The 17,019-nt window shown below is 33.5% G+C and overlaps 1 long non-coding RNA gene across 1 annotated transcript; it reads left to right on the top strand.

Moving 5' to 3' along the window:
- The first annotated feature begins 12,567 nt into the window (after positions 1-12,567).
- On the top strand, positions 12,568-16,453 carry LOC149268446 (uncharacterized). The gene is made up of 3 exons (XR_016270484.1): positions 12,568-12,815; positions 12,902-13,061; positions 16,310-16,453. It is a non-coding gene; the product is annotated as an uncharacterized LOC149268446 (long non-coding RNA).
- Positions 16,454-17,019: the final 566 nt, after the last annotated feature.

Genomic DNA, 17,019 nt, shown 5'->3' with positions numbered 1-17,019 from the left:
TAAAAGACAAACAAAACATTTGACATTAAGTATGTGAGATTTGCATTTTATATACGCTAACCAAAGGGTATATTGCCATTCTTATGTGGTACGTAAATGTATAGAAAGTAGTTAGACTATTGTAAATTAAAAGCAAAATATTAAATAAAATGAATGATAATTCATTTTTTTTATTTATTTATTTATTTTTTTTTTATGGGCAAACATATTCATATCATATTATTATTGTTATATTGTTTTATTTATTTTGTTTATTTTAATGAGTAAGATATATTTTATACAATTTTTTTAAATTTACTGTATTTATTAATATTGTATTCTCCAGATTGTAATAAATTATTTATTTCAGTTCAAGAATATTTGAATTTAACAATACATTATTTATTAAGTCTATTCGTCAGTAAAAAAAAAAAAAGTTTTTATATAAAAATAAAAAATTAAACTATAAATATAAAATATATAGACATTTTATTATACGCTTTATAAAAATGTTTTCATATAATTTACATTTTTTTTTAAACATATATATGTCTTTATATTTATTTTTGATACAAATTAAAAGCCTCACCTTTACTTCGTTATATACATATAAAACAGTATCTCATTTACTGCATCTCTGCCTCTTATTTAACGAACTCTGATGAACTTCGAACTGCTTTATTTAAGTAGTACATTAACAGAACTACATTGAATATGTATTTATTTGCAAGCGTATTTTGATTTCCATGTGTGCGAATTGGTGTCTTTCATGATTTATTTGTTTTTTATATTTTTTTACAAATTTGTGACGAAAATACAGCAACACGTGCTGTGGTATGTAAATACAGCATACATTCACTCAGACACTGACTCACTCACTCGCATATTTCATAGAATATATAAACACACGAGCTGTATGTGTGTGTGTTTGCATTTGTGCCTGTTTGCGCTTCCGTCTGTCAGATACAATTGTTGCTGTTGTTGTTTATGCTCATCGTCGTTGTAATGATTGTCACTGCTGCCCCGCCCAATCGACCCCCCTGCCCCTTTAGCACATGTTTCGTCTTCGATATTTGCATTGGCAATGCATTGTTCCCGGAACTTCCGTGTTGTTTTTTTCTCTCATTGTTCGCCCATGTAAATGAAAATGCTTTAAGCGTACAAAACTGTATGTAGAATTTGGGTTATTTAAGTGAAAACATAGTTACAGCCTTGTCAAGAGTTGTATGTGTTATGAATATAAAGGACGACTTTAACAACGAATTTATATGTTGAAGAACAAATAGTAAAGTAAATGAGAATAATATTTATTCTGGCCAAAATGCGATTTAGATTTTAAATGTTTAATTTATACATCATATATACATATGGAATTATATGTATTCAAATAATAAAAATAAATAATAATATAATAAAATTTATAAATAAAAATAAAATTGAAAACTAAAACTAAAGCTGATTTAAAGCACATTTAATTGAGCGGTTGTTTATCACAAACGTACTAAACGTATTATTTAGATAAATAAATAAACAAGTATTAGCTATGTGCAACAATGGCTTTAATTTTTAAATAAATAAATATTTTATAATGCCATTCACAGTCAGCAGCCTTTAGGCTTTTGCGAATGAAATTTGAATATTGCCAAAATTTCTTTTCAAAGTTTATTACTAAAATGACAAAATATGAAATTGCATATCAAATTTGTAAACTGCTCAAAGCAAGGCTGAGTGACCGACATCTAGACAGAGAGAGACACAGAGAGTGAGAGGCAGATAATATTATCATGGATGAACTATAAAGCTGCCACATACGGCCAATTATTGAGTTAACTCTATGAAAAGAGCCATAAATTGTTTGCTGCTCATAACTCACACAAGTTTATACATCAACTAGGAGAGATAAAAGTTTTGGAGGCTGCACTTGTAGCTGGCAGCATCGTCTGCAACGCATCAAATTAAAGGGCAATCGAGCAGAGAAACTGCAACAGCTGCACATGTTGCTGCGGCTGCTGTGGTCAACGTATAGCAAAGCACAAGCGTCCCACACTCAATGGCCGGCAGCCAACTGTGGCAGGAAGAAACTGTGGCAATTGTCTGCATCGGAAACAAGACAATTTGTAAAGTGCATGAATACAAAATGAACTGTGACAATATCAAGTTTGGTACCCACACACACACACACACACACATACACTAGAAGCCACAGAAAATGTCCTGCAACTAAAGGACATATTGATAGAAATGTATGTATTGCATTGTGATTGAGTTACACTCACATTGTTTGCCATATAAATATTCATGCTCTTCGTTTTTCACTAAATTTTTGCTGAATTTATATCTATAATTTTATTTGGCCACAAATCGAGTTATTAATTGAACAGCTACAAATTGATGTCAGGCAATAAGCTTACACTGCAAACGATTTGATAAGGATTCAACAGCAACGGCAACAGCAACGGCAACGGCAAAGTCCTGCGCTAATCTCTGTAATTTATAAAGCTTTGCGTAAGCCTTTAAAAGCCAGCCACTCCCATCAAATGCAAACATCAAATTTTTAACGCTTTAAATTTATTTACTGGCTTTATTTTGCACTTGTATTTTTTGCTGCTGCTACAGATGCTCCTGCTTCCTCGACTTCTATCTAGTGCAAGTTTGGAAGCGACTGCAAAATGATTTAATTAACATCTCATTAATAACACATTTTTATTACAGAGAAAATAAGCTGTATTCAAAGTAAAGTGAGTAGTTGAAAGTTAATCAAGAGGAAGAAATACTTGAAAGATACTCAGTAATCCAAGTAAATACCTGGAAGATGCTCTGCAATCGAGAGGAAGCAGCTTAAAGGTAGTCAGCTATCAAGTGGCAGTAGCTTGAATATACTAAATAATCATCAGAGAGTCGCTAGAAGATACTCAGTAAGTGAGAATATATCCTTAGAAGTTACTCAGAATCATTTGCGGAAAAAGTCTCAGTAATCTAAATGAATACCTGGAAGTTGCTTAGTATTCAGGGGCGTAGCTTAAAGGGTCAGAGTCAGAGTCAGAGTTGGTAGAGCTTAAGGATCATCCATAAGCAAAAGAGAATAGCTGAAAAATACTTAGCAATTATGAGTTGACATGAGATAAAAAGCAGACAGGATCTGATTTAATTTCTGCAAATAAATTTATAGAGCCTAAGATGATCATAATTCCGTATCTTGTAATATTATTAGTATATATTTTATTTATTTTTTTTTTTATAGTTATGTACATAATCCAAATATATCTCTATATGCATTAAAATCTAATCTTTACATTTGCTTTCAACTACAAGCAAATACCTACTTATACCTACGTGTTTTTTTTTTTTTTTTTTTTTTTTCATTCAACGGCTTTAAGCTCTATTAAAATATTAAAATAAAAATATTTTCAAATATTAATTTAAGCCAACTCAACAATCCCCACAAGCTGCTGCTGCTCTTGAGTGGGTCCGAAAGGATTGCGTTTATGGCAACTATGAGCTTTCATGCATAAAAGTTTATTCTATTGTTGAAAATTTTCAGCAATCTTGCACTTAGTGCACTTCAGGCTATAGTTTCAAAAATGATACCGCACAAAGTTTTGCCAGAGAGAGAGAGAGAGAGTGAGAGAGAGGGAAACGAGCATGAGGATGAGGATAAAGATGAGAATGAGGATGAGCGTAGCAGATATCTGCTTCAGAAGCACTTAAAATGTTTTGCCCATATTTCGATTATTTACAAAACGATTCAAATTTTCGCCATTTAGCTGCCTGTGGCGATGATTTCCAAGATTTTCTGCTGGCTTGGGGCGTGTGCCGCTGCGGCCTGCTATTGACAATGATTATGTGCTCTGCGTGTGGCTTGTCGATTGAGCGTCGAACTTTGATATTGTATTGTTCGCATCATGGCCAAGTTAATCGAGAGGCCAATTAGCCGGACTCGGTCGGGACAATAATGTAACAACTCCGCCAGCCCCTCTGCATCCTGATTGGACAACAACAGCAGCAGCAGCAGAGGCAGCAGCAGCTGAGTACACGGCGTAGAGCCTGGCAAATACAATTAAGCGGCTACTGTTAAATTAGCAGCATAATAAGCACCAAAATGTAGTTAAGCCGTAAACAAGCACAAAAGCAAAGCCCGATAAATTAAGCGCTGACATTGGAACAAAAGTTTGCTTTATTTGATTGTTCGAACAGCAGGGGGGACGCGCGGACGCCAGACATTACTTCAGCTCAATCGCACAGAACTTAACTGTTAGATAGAAAAAAAAAAAGGAAAGGAAGAATACCATTGAGTACAATTTCTAGGAACTGGCAAAGACGAAACCCAAAGAACCCAACAATGTCAAAGCTACAACTTAAACAATCAAGGCCAAGAGACTAAAGGACAAAAGTTCACAAAGAGAACTTGAACCAAAATGTAAAGCAAAGAAATAAGAGAGAAATAAAATATCAAAATTTCTTAGTCGCCATTTCGTTTTACCTACGACATTTGTATCATTATTATTATTATTTTTTCTTTCAACAAATTATGACATTGTCTTAATACTATGCTTAAATGAGACTGAGTGAAAATTTAATAGATTTAATTTTCATAAATATAATTTTTAAGCTTCAAACTTCTTCAGAGTCTTTTATGAACTATATAAACTATAAACCATGATGGAAATATTATTAATTAATATGTAATAATCTATATAAATGTATAATAATATAAATATCATAAAAAAATATATATAAACACTTATATTTTGTAGATTTTTAGAAAAAGAGTCAAAATTTTGAATATTTTTTTTCCCCAAGTACAAACCCATTTAAGAATCAGAAAAAAAATATAATAAATTATTCAGATATTTAAAAAAACAAAAATCACAAACTCTAATTAAAGCTGTAATTTCTTTAGCTCTTTCACTCATTCAGCTAGTGTCATTGGCATCGGTTAAATGGCCAGAATTGTAGACGCTTTGCAAGCAAAATCGTAGACATAGACAATGGGCGTCCATAATGAAATATATACAATACATTCAGCCGCAATTTTTTCCACACATTTTCACATAACATATGCATAAGTGTGTGAGTCTACATATATGTTATGCATGACAAGGCTTCATTTCACACACACACATATATACAGATGAATTTGTACAGATTTACATGCTCCATGTATGGACATATGCGGGCGTCTTGGTGGCACATGAAAATGGCTGCTGACACGTTTTGGCTGAGGCTGGAGTTGAGGCAGATGCTGAGGCTGCGACTGAGGCAGAGGCTGAGGCGGTCGACAGCTGCACATCACGTTTCGCAGTGCCCGTATATCATTTGCGAGTCTTCTGTGGGGATCCGGTTACGTAATTACTTAAATATGTTATAACCAGGAAGTTATATAATATCTTTATATATATGCGCACACATTACGGATTCACATCTCTATGCCACTTTTTTATCACTGCAGAAGAATGCAATAAACTTTCGCGTAACAGATAATCAACAAAATGACTGCTTGAAAAACAAAAAAAAAAAAAAAAAAAGCAAAAAACAAATTTGTATGGAACATGCTTAACATATACGTATAATGACAGTCAGTACCTGTTAATTACTTCCATAGAAATTGCGATAAGTACTGGAGCTTTGTCTGACTGTGGATAAAACTTTTGGTATGAATATGAACTAAAAGGAAATTCCACTGAGAAATATATTTGTATACCAAAATTGAAAAGCAATTGTTACAGTATACAAATTAAACAAAATCCAATAATTTTTTTAGAATATTTAAATTTAATTTAATAATTTTTTATCGTGTTCTATATTTTTTTTAATTTTAATATTTATTTATTCTCTCATAACTTTTTGTAGACAAAAATATATATTCAGATAAATTTTTTTAATTTTTAAATTTATTTTTCTGCTATATGTCTCTTTTTACTTTATTTTTAAAATTTTAAATAAATTTCCCTAATATTATTAAATGCCAAATAAATTAGCTGAAATACGTGACAAATTAATAAAAAAAAATTAATAAATAAAATAAAAAAGAAAGGAATTTTAATAACATTTAGTAAAAAAAATGAGAATTCATCTCACGCATAACTAATTACTTATGTAAGTGTGTATGTATATATATGCATATATTTTGACTTGTATTTTCTTCTTTTTCTTCCGTTTTCATGTGAGTCAAAGAGCATTTGGCAGAACGTGCGAGCATTTGCGATGCTTTTAACACTTTAATGACATTAATTTAAATGAATGCCAAACACATACACAGACACAGGCGCAGCACAAACAACAAACTGTTCAGATAGAAGGAAAATAAGCAGAAAAGTGGAAAAAGAGAAAAAAATTACTTGGAACAGGCAACTGCCGTGGAAATCAAAAGCAATTTGTTATTGCTATCTCTCTCCCTCCCTCTGCCACACTCCCTTTCCGTCTGTCCACGAGTAATCTATATGTACATATGTATTTGTCTGTCGTACATATTTACAAGGCTGGCATTATATGTATAAATGCAAGTCAAGCGATTGCAAGTTGACTTTGAATGAGCATAAGTAGAAGAGGCCGAGTTGGCAATAAAGAATATGGAATGCTCTCTTTTAAATATAATTAAATTGTATAAAATAATAATTTAAAAAAAAAAATAAGAGTAATAAAAATAATAATTATTCATTATTAATTATTATGTAAAACTCAATGAAAACTCGCCTCAACCAATATACTCTTTAAGCTATATGAGCGAGTATAAACAGTACAGTCAATAGATAGCAGCACTGCAATCGCGGCATCGACAACTGCAGCTGGCAAGTGGCTGGCCAACTGTCCAACTGGATAGCCAGATAGCTGGCCAGCGTTAGATAGTTGGCAGTTGGCTGTCTTTTAAGATTTTCAGTTCACTTGAGCTGAATGAGTTTACAGTTGGCGCCAGTCAAAGGCAGTCAACAGCTGTCCCGTTATTTGAAATTGTAATGGGATTTTCATAATGTTTGACAGCTCAAACATGTTCAGAGTGGAACCGACCGTAGCAATCAAAATGTATATAAATATATATGCATGATGTGAAAATAAGTGTCGAAATATTAATTAACATGAATTCAGCTCAATTATTGTGCACATACACATACATATTTATCGTTGTTGCTTTGAGCTAAATTATGTGTAAATATTTAAGCCAATTTACTAGTTGAAACAGCGAGGAGCCTTTTAAATGCGACAAATCAACAAATAATAAACAAATTGTGCTCATGCAAAAATATTCATGCAATTAGGCAATAAGTAAACAGCACGACGATCCCAACAACCCTCGCTATATGGCGGCAGTGCCAAAGGCTTGACAGCACGGCGTATACGCGATGGCAATAGGCCCGACTGAATATTCAATAAACGAACCAAGCGCCATCTAATACACTAATACGCTGAGGGTTATTCCATTGATCTGTGCAGCTTGGCATGCTTGATAATAACGAGAAAATAAATGAATTTCTCTGTATACTGACTACTTTTAAAATTTATTAATTACTTTTCTTCAAAGGTCTCTATAACATTTTACTCACTTTTCATTACACCTTAATTATTCATATTCTTCTTCAAAGGTTTGCTTCTTTCTTTTCTATTAAAATACTTCAGAACATGCTTTCAGCAATTAAGCATTACAAATAAATTTGTTTTACTATAAAACCTAAAGTCCCTATGGAGATTTTATGCTATTAAATTGCGTTGCAGCTTAAAAAAAATAAATCAATATTATTTTGCTTTTGCTTAAACAGATGGCCATTAGAAAACTAAACCTAATCGTATTAAAATTTAATTAAAATAAATTGAGTATCAAATCAATTTTAAATTTATATGCTTTGAACGTTATTTACCTCTATTAGCCTTTAATATTTCATTAAATAATTCTTTTTCTACTGCAAATTATAGAGTAATACAATATTGCCTAACATATAGTCGCACAATCGTTTTGACTTCGATTTGAACCGGCGCTTTGTGCTTGCGGCAATATTTAATTCCAAATTTTATGCACAGTCAAATTAATGCCATGGCGCAGCTACCATTGTTTTCTCGAACAATATTCGTGCGCAGGAAAATTAAATTAGGCCCCGGCACAATTGCCATTGTTGAAGAAAATGCCAGCCGAAATGCCATTGAAGTCGCGCGAATATAAACAAATAATAAAACAATGCCAAAAAAAAATCTTAATGCTCAAACGTAGCTGAAGACTGCGAAATAAATGAATAATAATGCAAAAATAAAGCATAGCAGCAAAAATAAATTGGAGAAATATGAGAGCAAAAACTGAAAAACCAGACACATCGAAAATTTATTCATTGTAGCAAAAGCTTCTGCTGCCACTGCTGCTGCTGCAGCTGGTTACTGCGGCATTCGTTTCCGCTGCAGTTGCAGCTGCAACTGCGTCGCCGGATGTGATTTTCATTTTTATTTCCGGCAATTAGCACTCGAATCGAGAGAGCAAACGAACTCTTAGCGCAGCCACTGAAGTATGCTTCAGACAAAATCCGTTTAGATGTGGATTTAATGCTACGTTTTTATACCCTATCGAAAAATAATGATTGACCCTCAAATGGAATAACTAATAAAACAAAATATATATATATATAAGAAAAAAAAAAAAAAGAATTTATTATCTTAATAACTTACTGCTAATAATATATATGAATGCATATACGAATAAAATAATACGTTAATAAATCCCTGAAAAGGATCCTGCCATTTCTATAACAACTTGGCTTTCAATTTTCTATAAAAATATTTAATGATATAAAATTGGATTAAGCTCTTATTATAGGAGAATTTAATTAATACAAAAAATATATATGAATATTTAAGATAACTTCTCTGAAAAAATGTGTAGCCTACTTTTTAGCGCGCAGAATCTTGAGTTGCTCTTCAAATTATGGAAATATATTTAATTTATATATATATTCTTTATTTTTTACATATTTAATATTTTTCTCTGATAATATAAAAGTATCTATAATATTGTCCTTTTCTTTCTCACATATCCAAAAAAATATTTTATCTACTAACAATATCTTTCCACTATTCTCATATACCTTAATTTGTATAAGCTCCGTCTTTTTCCATAATTCCAAATACTCTGCTAAGCACTTAATAATCTGCAATGCTAACCTTTCAAATGTTCACACAAATTTAAAGTTTCACTCTGCACTTCCGCTAGCAACGGCTACTGACCGCTCGCCCACCACCCCCCACTGCCCGTCAACTGTCAGGATTTGCGCAAACGAACCTGACCGAATTTATGTTTCCGTCGTGGTCTGCAGCTGTTTCGGCGCTGTCTCTGTGACATCCGTTCGCATTAGAATAAGTTCATTGCAAATTCAGACCCATAAAGCATTTGCTTTAAAGGCCAAAATATATCCAGCTGGCTTTTGCCCAAGACTTTTGCCACAAACCATGCAAAAAAAAAAAATAAAAAATACAGTTAATTACATTGCTCGACAAAATCGAATGCCAATCAGGTAATATTATTGCGAAAGGTTTATTTCCGCATTTGAAATAGAGTTTTGTCAATTGTTGTCGAAAGAAAACCCTGTTAGCCTTTTGCTTACTTTAAAATAATTTTCAGCTTCAAGATTTGATTTATTATAGATTTATTTCTCTCTCTCTCTTTCTCACTCTCTAAATATATATATTATCTCAACGTAGTAGAAATTCTTGTGTATACTCTCTAGTTGCAATTGCTGACGAAATACATTTCCAGAATCTGTTGAATGTGGCTTGTGAGCGCTGCTCACGCTTGACATATTTATGCTGACCAAAATTGATGTTTGATGTCGCAGCAAAGTTCGTTATAATTAAGGCTGCCTGATAGAGTGGATAGAGCAGAGTCTTGGCACAGCATACAAGGAATGGTATGCCTTCAGATGGTATGGTATGGCGTGGTATGGTTAACAAGTGAAGCAAGTCGGGTATATTTATCAACTAGCCGCAGACCGGCAATTTGTTGCTTGTTACTTCGTTGCCTGTTTTTGGGGCTGTGAACAGCAAAGAGCGAACTGCGAAAGCCAGCTGGCAGCTGATTTATGATGGCAGCCGCAAAGGGCTTTGGATCTGATCTGGTCTGTTCTGGTCTGGTCTGGTCTGGCCTGGTCTGGTCTGGTCAGGTCAGGTCTGGTCTGGTCTGGCTTGGTTTGGTCTGGCCTGGTTTGGTTTGTGGCACATAAAATATTAAAGGCTGGCGAAAATTAACAGTCAAACGCAATCGAGTTTTAAATTAGTTAAGCCAACCGGATTGCTGTGCATATATGAAGATAAACTAGGCAACACTTCTGATGCTCAAGTGCTCAAGCCTCAAGCACCGAAAGTAAACCAGAAACCAAAAGCTGTCTGCCTTAATTGTAGCGACATGCGTTTTAAGCCGCAAAAACCATTTCAGTTACGACTTTACACTTTTGCACTTCATTTTGCACTTCTTCCTTGGCAGCATTCGACGACCATCGAAATGAAAGTAAAGCGCCAAAGGATTTTACTCACTTACATTGCTTCTTCGGCTTCTTCTACTACGACTACAACTTCTACACTTCTGATGCTTTTTCGCAGCTTACTAAAATGTTGCTGATGTTGTTATTGTCGATGTTGTTGTTGTTGTTGTTGCTGTTGCTGCTGCTCTTGCTATTGCTGCTAGTGCAGTTGGTATTTCAAAGCATTTTACATGGCATTAGTTGTGTATGATGCTGCTTTACGAGCTAAACGAATCAGCTGAATGCGCCAGCTTGTTGCCGCTTTAAAATGTAAGGATGCCGTGCTACGACAGCGCTCAGCGCAGTAACAAATATCTCTGGGGCATACGCAGCGTATGTGTAATACGCTTAGTGTACTGAGTGCCACAGCAAAAGCGTCAAGTAAATCGAAATGATATACTAATGTATATGCTCCTCTGATTCCCTTCAACCACGACTCCTATACTAGAATTTAATCTTCATTTGAATAAATATACATACATATACATATATATAAATATATACAAAATAATCCCCAGTTCAAGTGTAATAAAATTGATTATTTTGCCAGATAAATTTAAATGTGAAATTAGTTCTGGTACTAAAAGCAAAATGTGGTCAAATATCTTTGTAATTTAGTTAAATTTCTGTAAATATAATTTTAAAGTCATTTAAATAAAATAAACTGTAAATATAATTGCATGAAATAAATGATGTAACTGCTTAGGACATTAAACAAAATATTATTATTATTATGTTACGTTCTTATTAATTTTTTAATTATTTGTTTTGATATTTACCTTTTATAAAAAATATTTTTGTAATATTGTAATTGATTTAATATATAATAATCAACCAAACTATTTTTATTTACTATTTATTTTATTATATAATATATTTATTTAATAAAATAACAATAGTATCAATATAAATTCATTAATTTAAAAATAATTCATTTTTAGAATTTATAAAGGTAATAATATTTTTCTTCTTAACTCATTTCAGATAAAACCAAAATAAATCAATAATATTTTATTTTATTTTGCTATCTAAGTTACGTACTAAAGCTAGCAGGAGTGGTCAATTTAAGCTTTGAATTTTAACAGCAGAGCTGAGCCAGAGAAAATATGTTATTTATTTGTATTTTTTCTATTTAGCAAACAAATACTTTACCGAAATTCATAAATAACTGAAGTTGTGTATGCACAAAAGATAAGAAAATTTCAAATTCATATTCAAAGCGAATTAGAAAAAACGTTTTCATCGTTTGACATTTCAGAAATGTTTGGTATGCATTAGTTGTGCGCCAGTCTGTTGCCTGTTGTAAAACTGAAGATAGTGCACACGTGTGCTCGAAATTCAAGTGACAATTGAATGGGGGTAACTGCAGCAACGGCAGCAGCGGCAGCAGGAACAGCATCAGGAGCAGGAGCAGCAGGAGCAGCTGAATGAGGCGCAGCTGGGATTGTCTATGGCAGGAAGCAGGGAGCAGAGGAATCAGGCAGTGCAGTCAACTGACAGCTGCTTGACAGAATTCAAGCTGGCATACGAAAATATTACTTATGAGACTGGACAGTAAAATGTCCTTTACCGAGAGAGAGACAGAGCGACAGAGAGAGAGAGAGAGAGAGAGAGAGAGAGAGAGAGAGAGTGATGTAGAAGTGGAGACCAAAATCCAGGCAGCACGAAATTCTGGCAAAAAATCGAAAAAAAAAATTGTCAATATGACAAAACATTGTACGTTGTACGCATTGTCAAAAGAAACGTGCTCAAGCAAGTTATTGACATGAAAAATGCTCGTGTATATATTTTTGAGTTTTGATTTTAGATTTACGACACACACACACATGCACACTTCAGTGCACAGCTTTGCTGAATACACGAAATTTACAAATTTTCGCAATAATTTTGCCAATAATAAAACACAATTTGCTCGCCTGTTATTTGATGTAGATAATTGCCAAAATCAAATGACAACAATCAAATTTAACATTCAGGAAAATTGTATGCAATTTATTGCTACATCAATTTCATTTCGTTTTATATGTATATACATATGTATTTATATTGAAGTTTAACAACTCTATCGTTTGATGTATGTCTTGCTTAGTCGACACACCAATTGTTTTTTCAATTTTCTACGTTTTGCTTGTAATCGAAAAACTTAGCACTTTATTCCCCGGCGTCTCTTTCATCATTATTGGCTGCTGTTGCTTTTGATGTCAACAATGGGGAGTTCAACGTAAAGTATGCCAAAAATATTAAAATTGAAAATTGTTTTTTTTTTTTAAATAACAACAGTGAATGAAATAAAGAGGGAAAAAATGAAAATGAAAAAAAATAATGCAGAAGTGAAAACAAATCCCCAAAGTGAGTGCCACAGCGACGAGCCTCATGAGCCGGTGCAAACGGAATAATATTTACCCAACGTGATTTTGTTTACCTATCTTTTCAAGCCCAACTGCGCTGTCGGCGTTGCCACCTGGCCGCCCTAAAAATAACCAAAGAAGCACACCTACAAACAATGAGACAAAGAGAGAGGGAGCGATAGAGCGCAAGAGAGAGAGAGAGAGAGAGAGAGATACGCAACGCAACAATATTATATAGCCACAAATTGTTTGTATTTTGTTATTAGTTTTTCTCTGTTTATTTCGCCTTTTAGCATTTGTTCGCCTTTATTTTCATTTCGCTTTTATATCTCATTGTGCACAATGTGTATTCTAAAGAACTTCAGTTAATCCAGCTGTCGCCGTTCGCTTAAAGCACAAATAACGTTCACACAGACAGAGAAAAGAAACGTATCTTTAAAATACTTTTGGCTGTCAGCAGCATCAGATACAACTTTAAAATACTCTTAACTTAATTTTTAGTTTGCCTCAAGTTCTGTCAGCTGCAAAATGAAAGGGCAAACTTGCTGGCAACTTGGAAAAAACAAAGGCAGAGACTTTATTTAATTAAAAACTTGATGCACGCATGCAAAATGCACTCGCATAAAGAAAACATGTTACATCTTACACATGGTCATGGACATGGACGTCTCTCCCGCTCTCCCACTCTCTCTCTCTCTCTCTGCCTTGACAAAACTTTGCTGGTAAACTTCAAATGTATGTTGGATTTTTCATTAGCACTTCTTAATTAGCTCAGACACACACACACACACACACACACACATACACACATACGAGTGCGCATTCGTCTTTGTGTAACTTTCTTTTATGACATGACCTAATGTCTAAGAAAGCAGCTCAAATGCCAAATGTCTAAACATAAAACTTAGCATAAAGTTGGCCAATTTGGCGCGTCTGTGGCAGTTGTATCCAGGGTGCAATCACTTTGCTGCCATGAGCACTCCATTGTGTGCGCTTTATTGTCCGTTGTAAATCTCTATTACGTCTTAGGTGTACTTCGGGGTCCACTAATTCAATGCCCTACCGGCATGTAAATAATACGAACAGACAAATACGACTCGACTGATGCGGCCTAATGAAACCAAGCTCGTTTTTAGCCCGATTCACACGAAATGCAGCCAGCCTCAATTTGTTGGCCAGTTGACTTACATTTTGTGGCCAGCTTCGAAAGCTGCTTTAAAATGTTAAATTGTTACAGAAAAAAAAATCTCAAGGACTTAAGTTGAATGGGGAAAAGTCAATTTAATTTTAAGAAGAAACACATTTCAGCACATTTCACAGTTAGCATATATATAAAGAAAAAACAAACATGCTTCTCAGCTTTATCAAGGCTGTGAAAGCAATTTCGATTAATACAAGAAAATCAGACTGCAGGTCAATGCAAAGGCAAATCATGATTATATCACAAATTGAATTAAATATTGACCACAGCTCGAAATGTTTTATTGATTATATAAATGCGGAATGAGTTCAGCTATTGAGCTCAATTAACTTTGCGTAAGCAATCATATAATCTAGAAATCCTATACAAAGGCAACGAGCAAGGCTTGAAGCCAAAGGCTGTGAATTTCCAGCTAAATACAATGCAATCAAACTATCACGTTTCAACTCCATCGCTTATGAGTTTTTCTTGCTGTGAATTCTTAGAACTGTCATAAAGAATATTAATACATAGACCAAAAATATATACATATATTTCTATTCAATCCCCATTCTTATCAATTAAATGAGTATATTATATCTACTTCAAAAAAATTTAGACACTCAAAACTAAAACCTACTAAGGCTACTTCATAAGTTTGGGCACGTTATGTGCCGTCCTTTCTGTATTTGATTTTATGACTTTAATCGGAAAATGCCGTGATATTTGGTCTGTATTTTCTGACTTTTATCTAATATTTCTGTAGCATTTGAAATTTCCATTTTACATTTTAAATTAAGTACAATAAAATCGCTTGTTTACATAGACGACTTACACGCGCACAGCTATTGCTTATATTCGATTTTTATTTAAATTTTCCCATTTGGTTTCAACGGCTCGCTCGGTCAACTGGGGATTTAACTTGTATGCGGTTCGAGTGGGCAACAGCTGTTTGGGTAATCGTGTGATTTAGTCGCATGTATTTCATTTGTTAATTTTCATAATTCACATTTCCCAATGTCGCCCATTCGTAATGAGGCTTGATTTATACGCGTGCCTTAAAATATGCAACATGCAAATTAATAAAGCGCGCTGCTTAAAACTTTTAATCCTTTATACACATATGGCAGCCAGTATTTATCGCACCCACTGACATACGCCAGCTCACCTGGGCTTTTTCGCTCATTTCATTTTTTTTTTCTCGCATTCGCACACGGCAAATGGTAACAGACACGCCCCCACACTTTTGGATCTCCCACTGTATTCCCCTATTAGATGGCTTCTGCCATTGGCTTTTGGGAGCATATTTGGAATTTATGCACATTTCATGGCATTAATTATGCGCTTTCGTTGATGTTGCTGCTGCTGTTGCTGTTGCTATTGTTGCTGCTGTGTTTACTTGTTGTTGCTGTTGTTTATTGTTGACATTAATAAACGCGCAATTAATGAAATTGCAAACGTGCAGCTACATAATTAATTATTTCCATTAATTATGAATGCTCTGCAATTTATACAAAAATTTTAAATTACACATTCGTACATATTTAGCTATGAATGTACATATATAAATCATTTTTACATTTTATACCCTAAGTTTATTTTCAGACAAAGGAAACAATTATTTAAATGTATTTGATATTTTAAATATAGTTTTGTATGGAAACTAAGCAGGCTCTTGATTAATAATAAATATATATTTTTTTTTTTTTATAATAGCATGTAAATTATTTTTCAATTTGATACCCTGAATTTATTTCCATATATAAAGAAATTTTTTTTTTAATATTTGATATACATTTTTATTTATTTATTTATTATATTTTATTTTATTTCAGTTTTTTTTAGTAAAGTGTTGTATGGCAACTAAGCCGGCTCTAGATTAATAATAAATTATTTTAATATTTATATTAGCAGGCAACAGATGTTGCCACAGAGAAACAAATTAAAATTTTATGATGTTTTAAGTATCTTTCACATAATAATAAAATATTTATTATTTATAAACTTTGTACCACAATTATAATATTTTAGGAAAATTTGTATATATTTTTATTTACTCATTTCTTATTTTAACTTTTAATACCTATATATTCTCTGGTAAATTCTGAAACTTTTCTCTACTACTTTCCTAACGGCTTGCATTATGCATTTAAATTTAATAGATAGCTAAATGCTTTGCATTTTCCATGCACTTTTGTAGTCAAACACACTTGAACTGGCGGCTTCCTGTCTCTTTAACTACTTTTTTTTCTGGCCCGGAAAATGGCAACTGCTAAAAAACTTATTAAATTTGCTATTTTCTCTTCAACAATTAGCACTCGTAGCAGTAGACGTAGTACCTGGGGCCGGCCCGGGCATTATATCCGCAGCCCAGTTAATGAAAACTTTTGAATGAGAACTTGAATAAGTAATAAAGCACTTGCCCCGTAGATGGCGCAAGATGGAAGCAAAAAAAAAAACCCAGGCCAACTGATGATAGGGAGACGCCGGCAACCAACTGGGCGAATACTTCAAATCGGGCTGTCGGTCGGCCAGTTGGTCGGTCGGTCGCTCGGTCGGTCGGTTGGGCAGACTAGCTATTTGCAAAATGCTTGACCAACTTCTGAACTTTTGAGTAACTTTTGATGGCATTTGCAATTGTTTGTTGTTGCGTCGAGTGTTCGGAGTTTGCCCCATGTCGCCAACATGCTTATTATTGTTGCTGTTGTTGTTGTTGTTGTTGTTACTGAATACCCTAAGTGTTTTAATCGGACCACAACTGAGGCATTAAGCAGCAAAAGTATACGCAAATGTATATATAATATTTTTATATATATAAATACTGTGATTATGTATTTAAATTATTATATTTGCGCTTTTATTTATATTTTTAAATCTTTCACTATATATGTAATTATAAATTGAAAATTTAACATTTAACAGAACAATTAATTAAAACCTTCGCCTTAATCTACCTTTCAGCCATGTCTTCCAAATGAATTTCAACTAATTATAAAACACTTTATAAATTCTGGCTGTCTGGCCG

The sequence above is a fragment of the Drosophila arizonae genome, chromosome 5 (assembly GCF_054131065.1).
Source record: "Drosophila arizonae isolate 15081-1271.41 chromosome 5, UAZ_ARI_1.0, whole genome shotgun sequence".
Lineage (NCBI taxonomy): Eukaryota > Metazoa > Arthropoda > Insecta > Diptera > Drosophilidae > Drosophila > Drosophila arizonae.
This window is presented reverse-complemented; position numbering and strand designations above follow the sequence as displayed.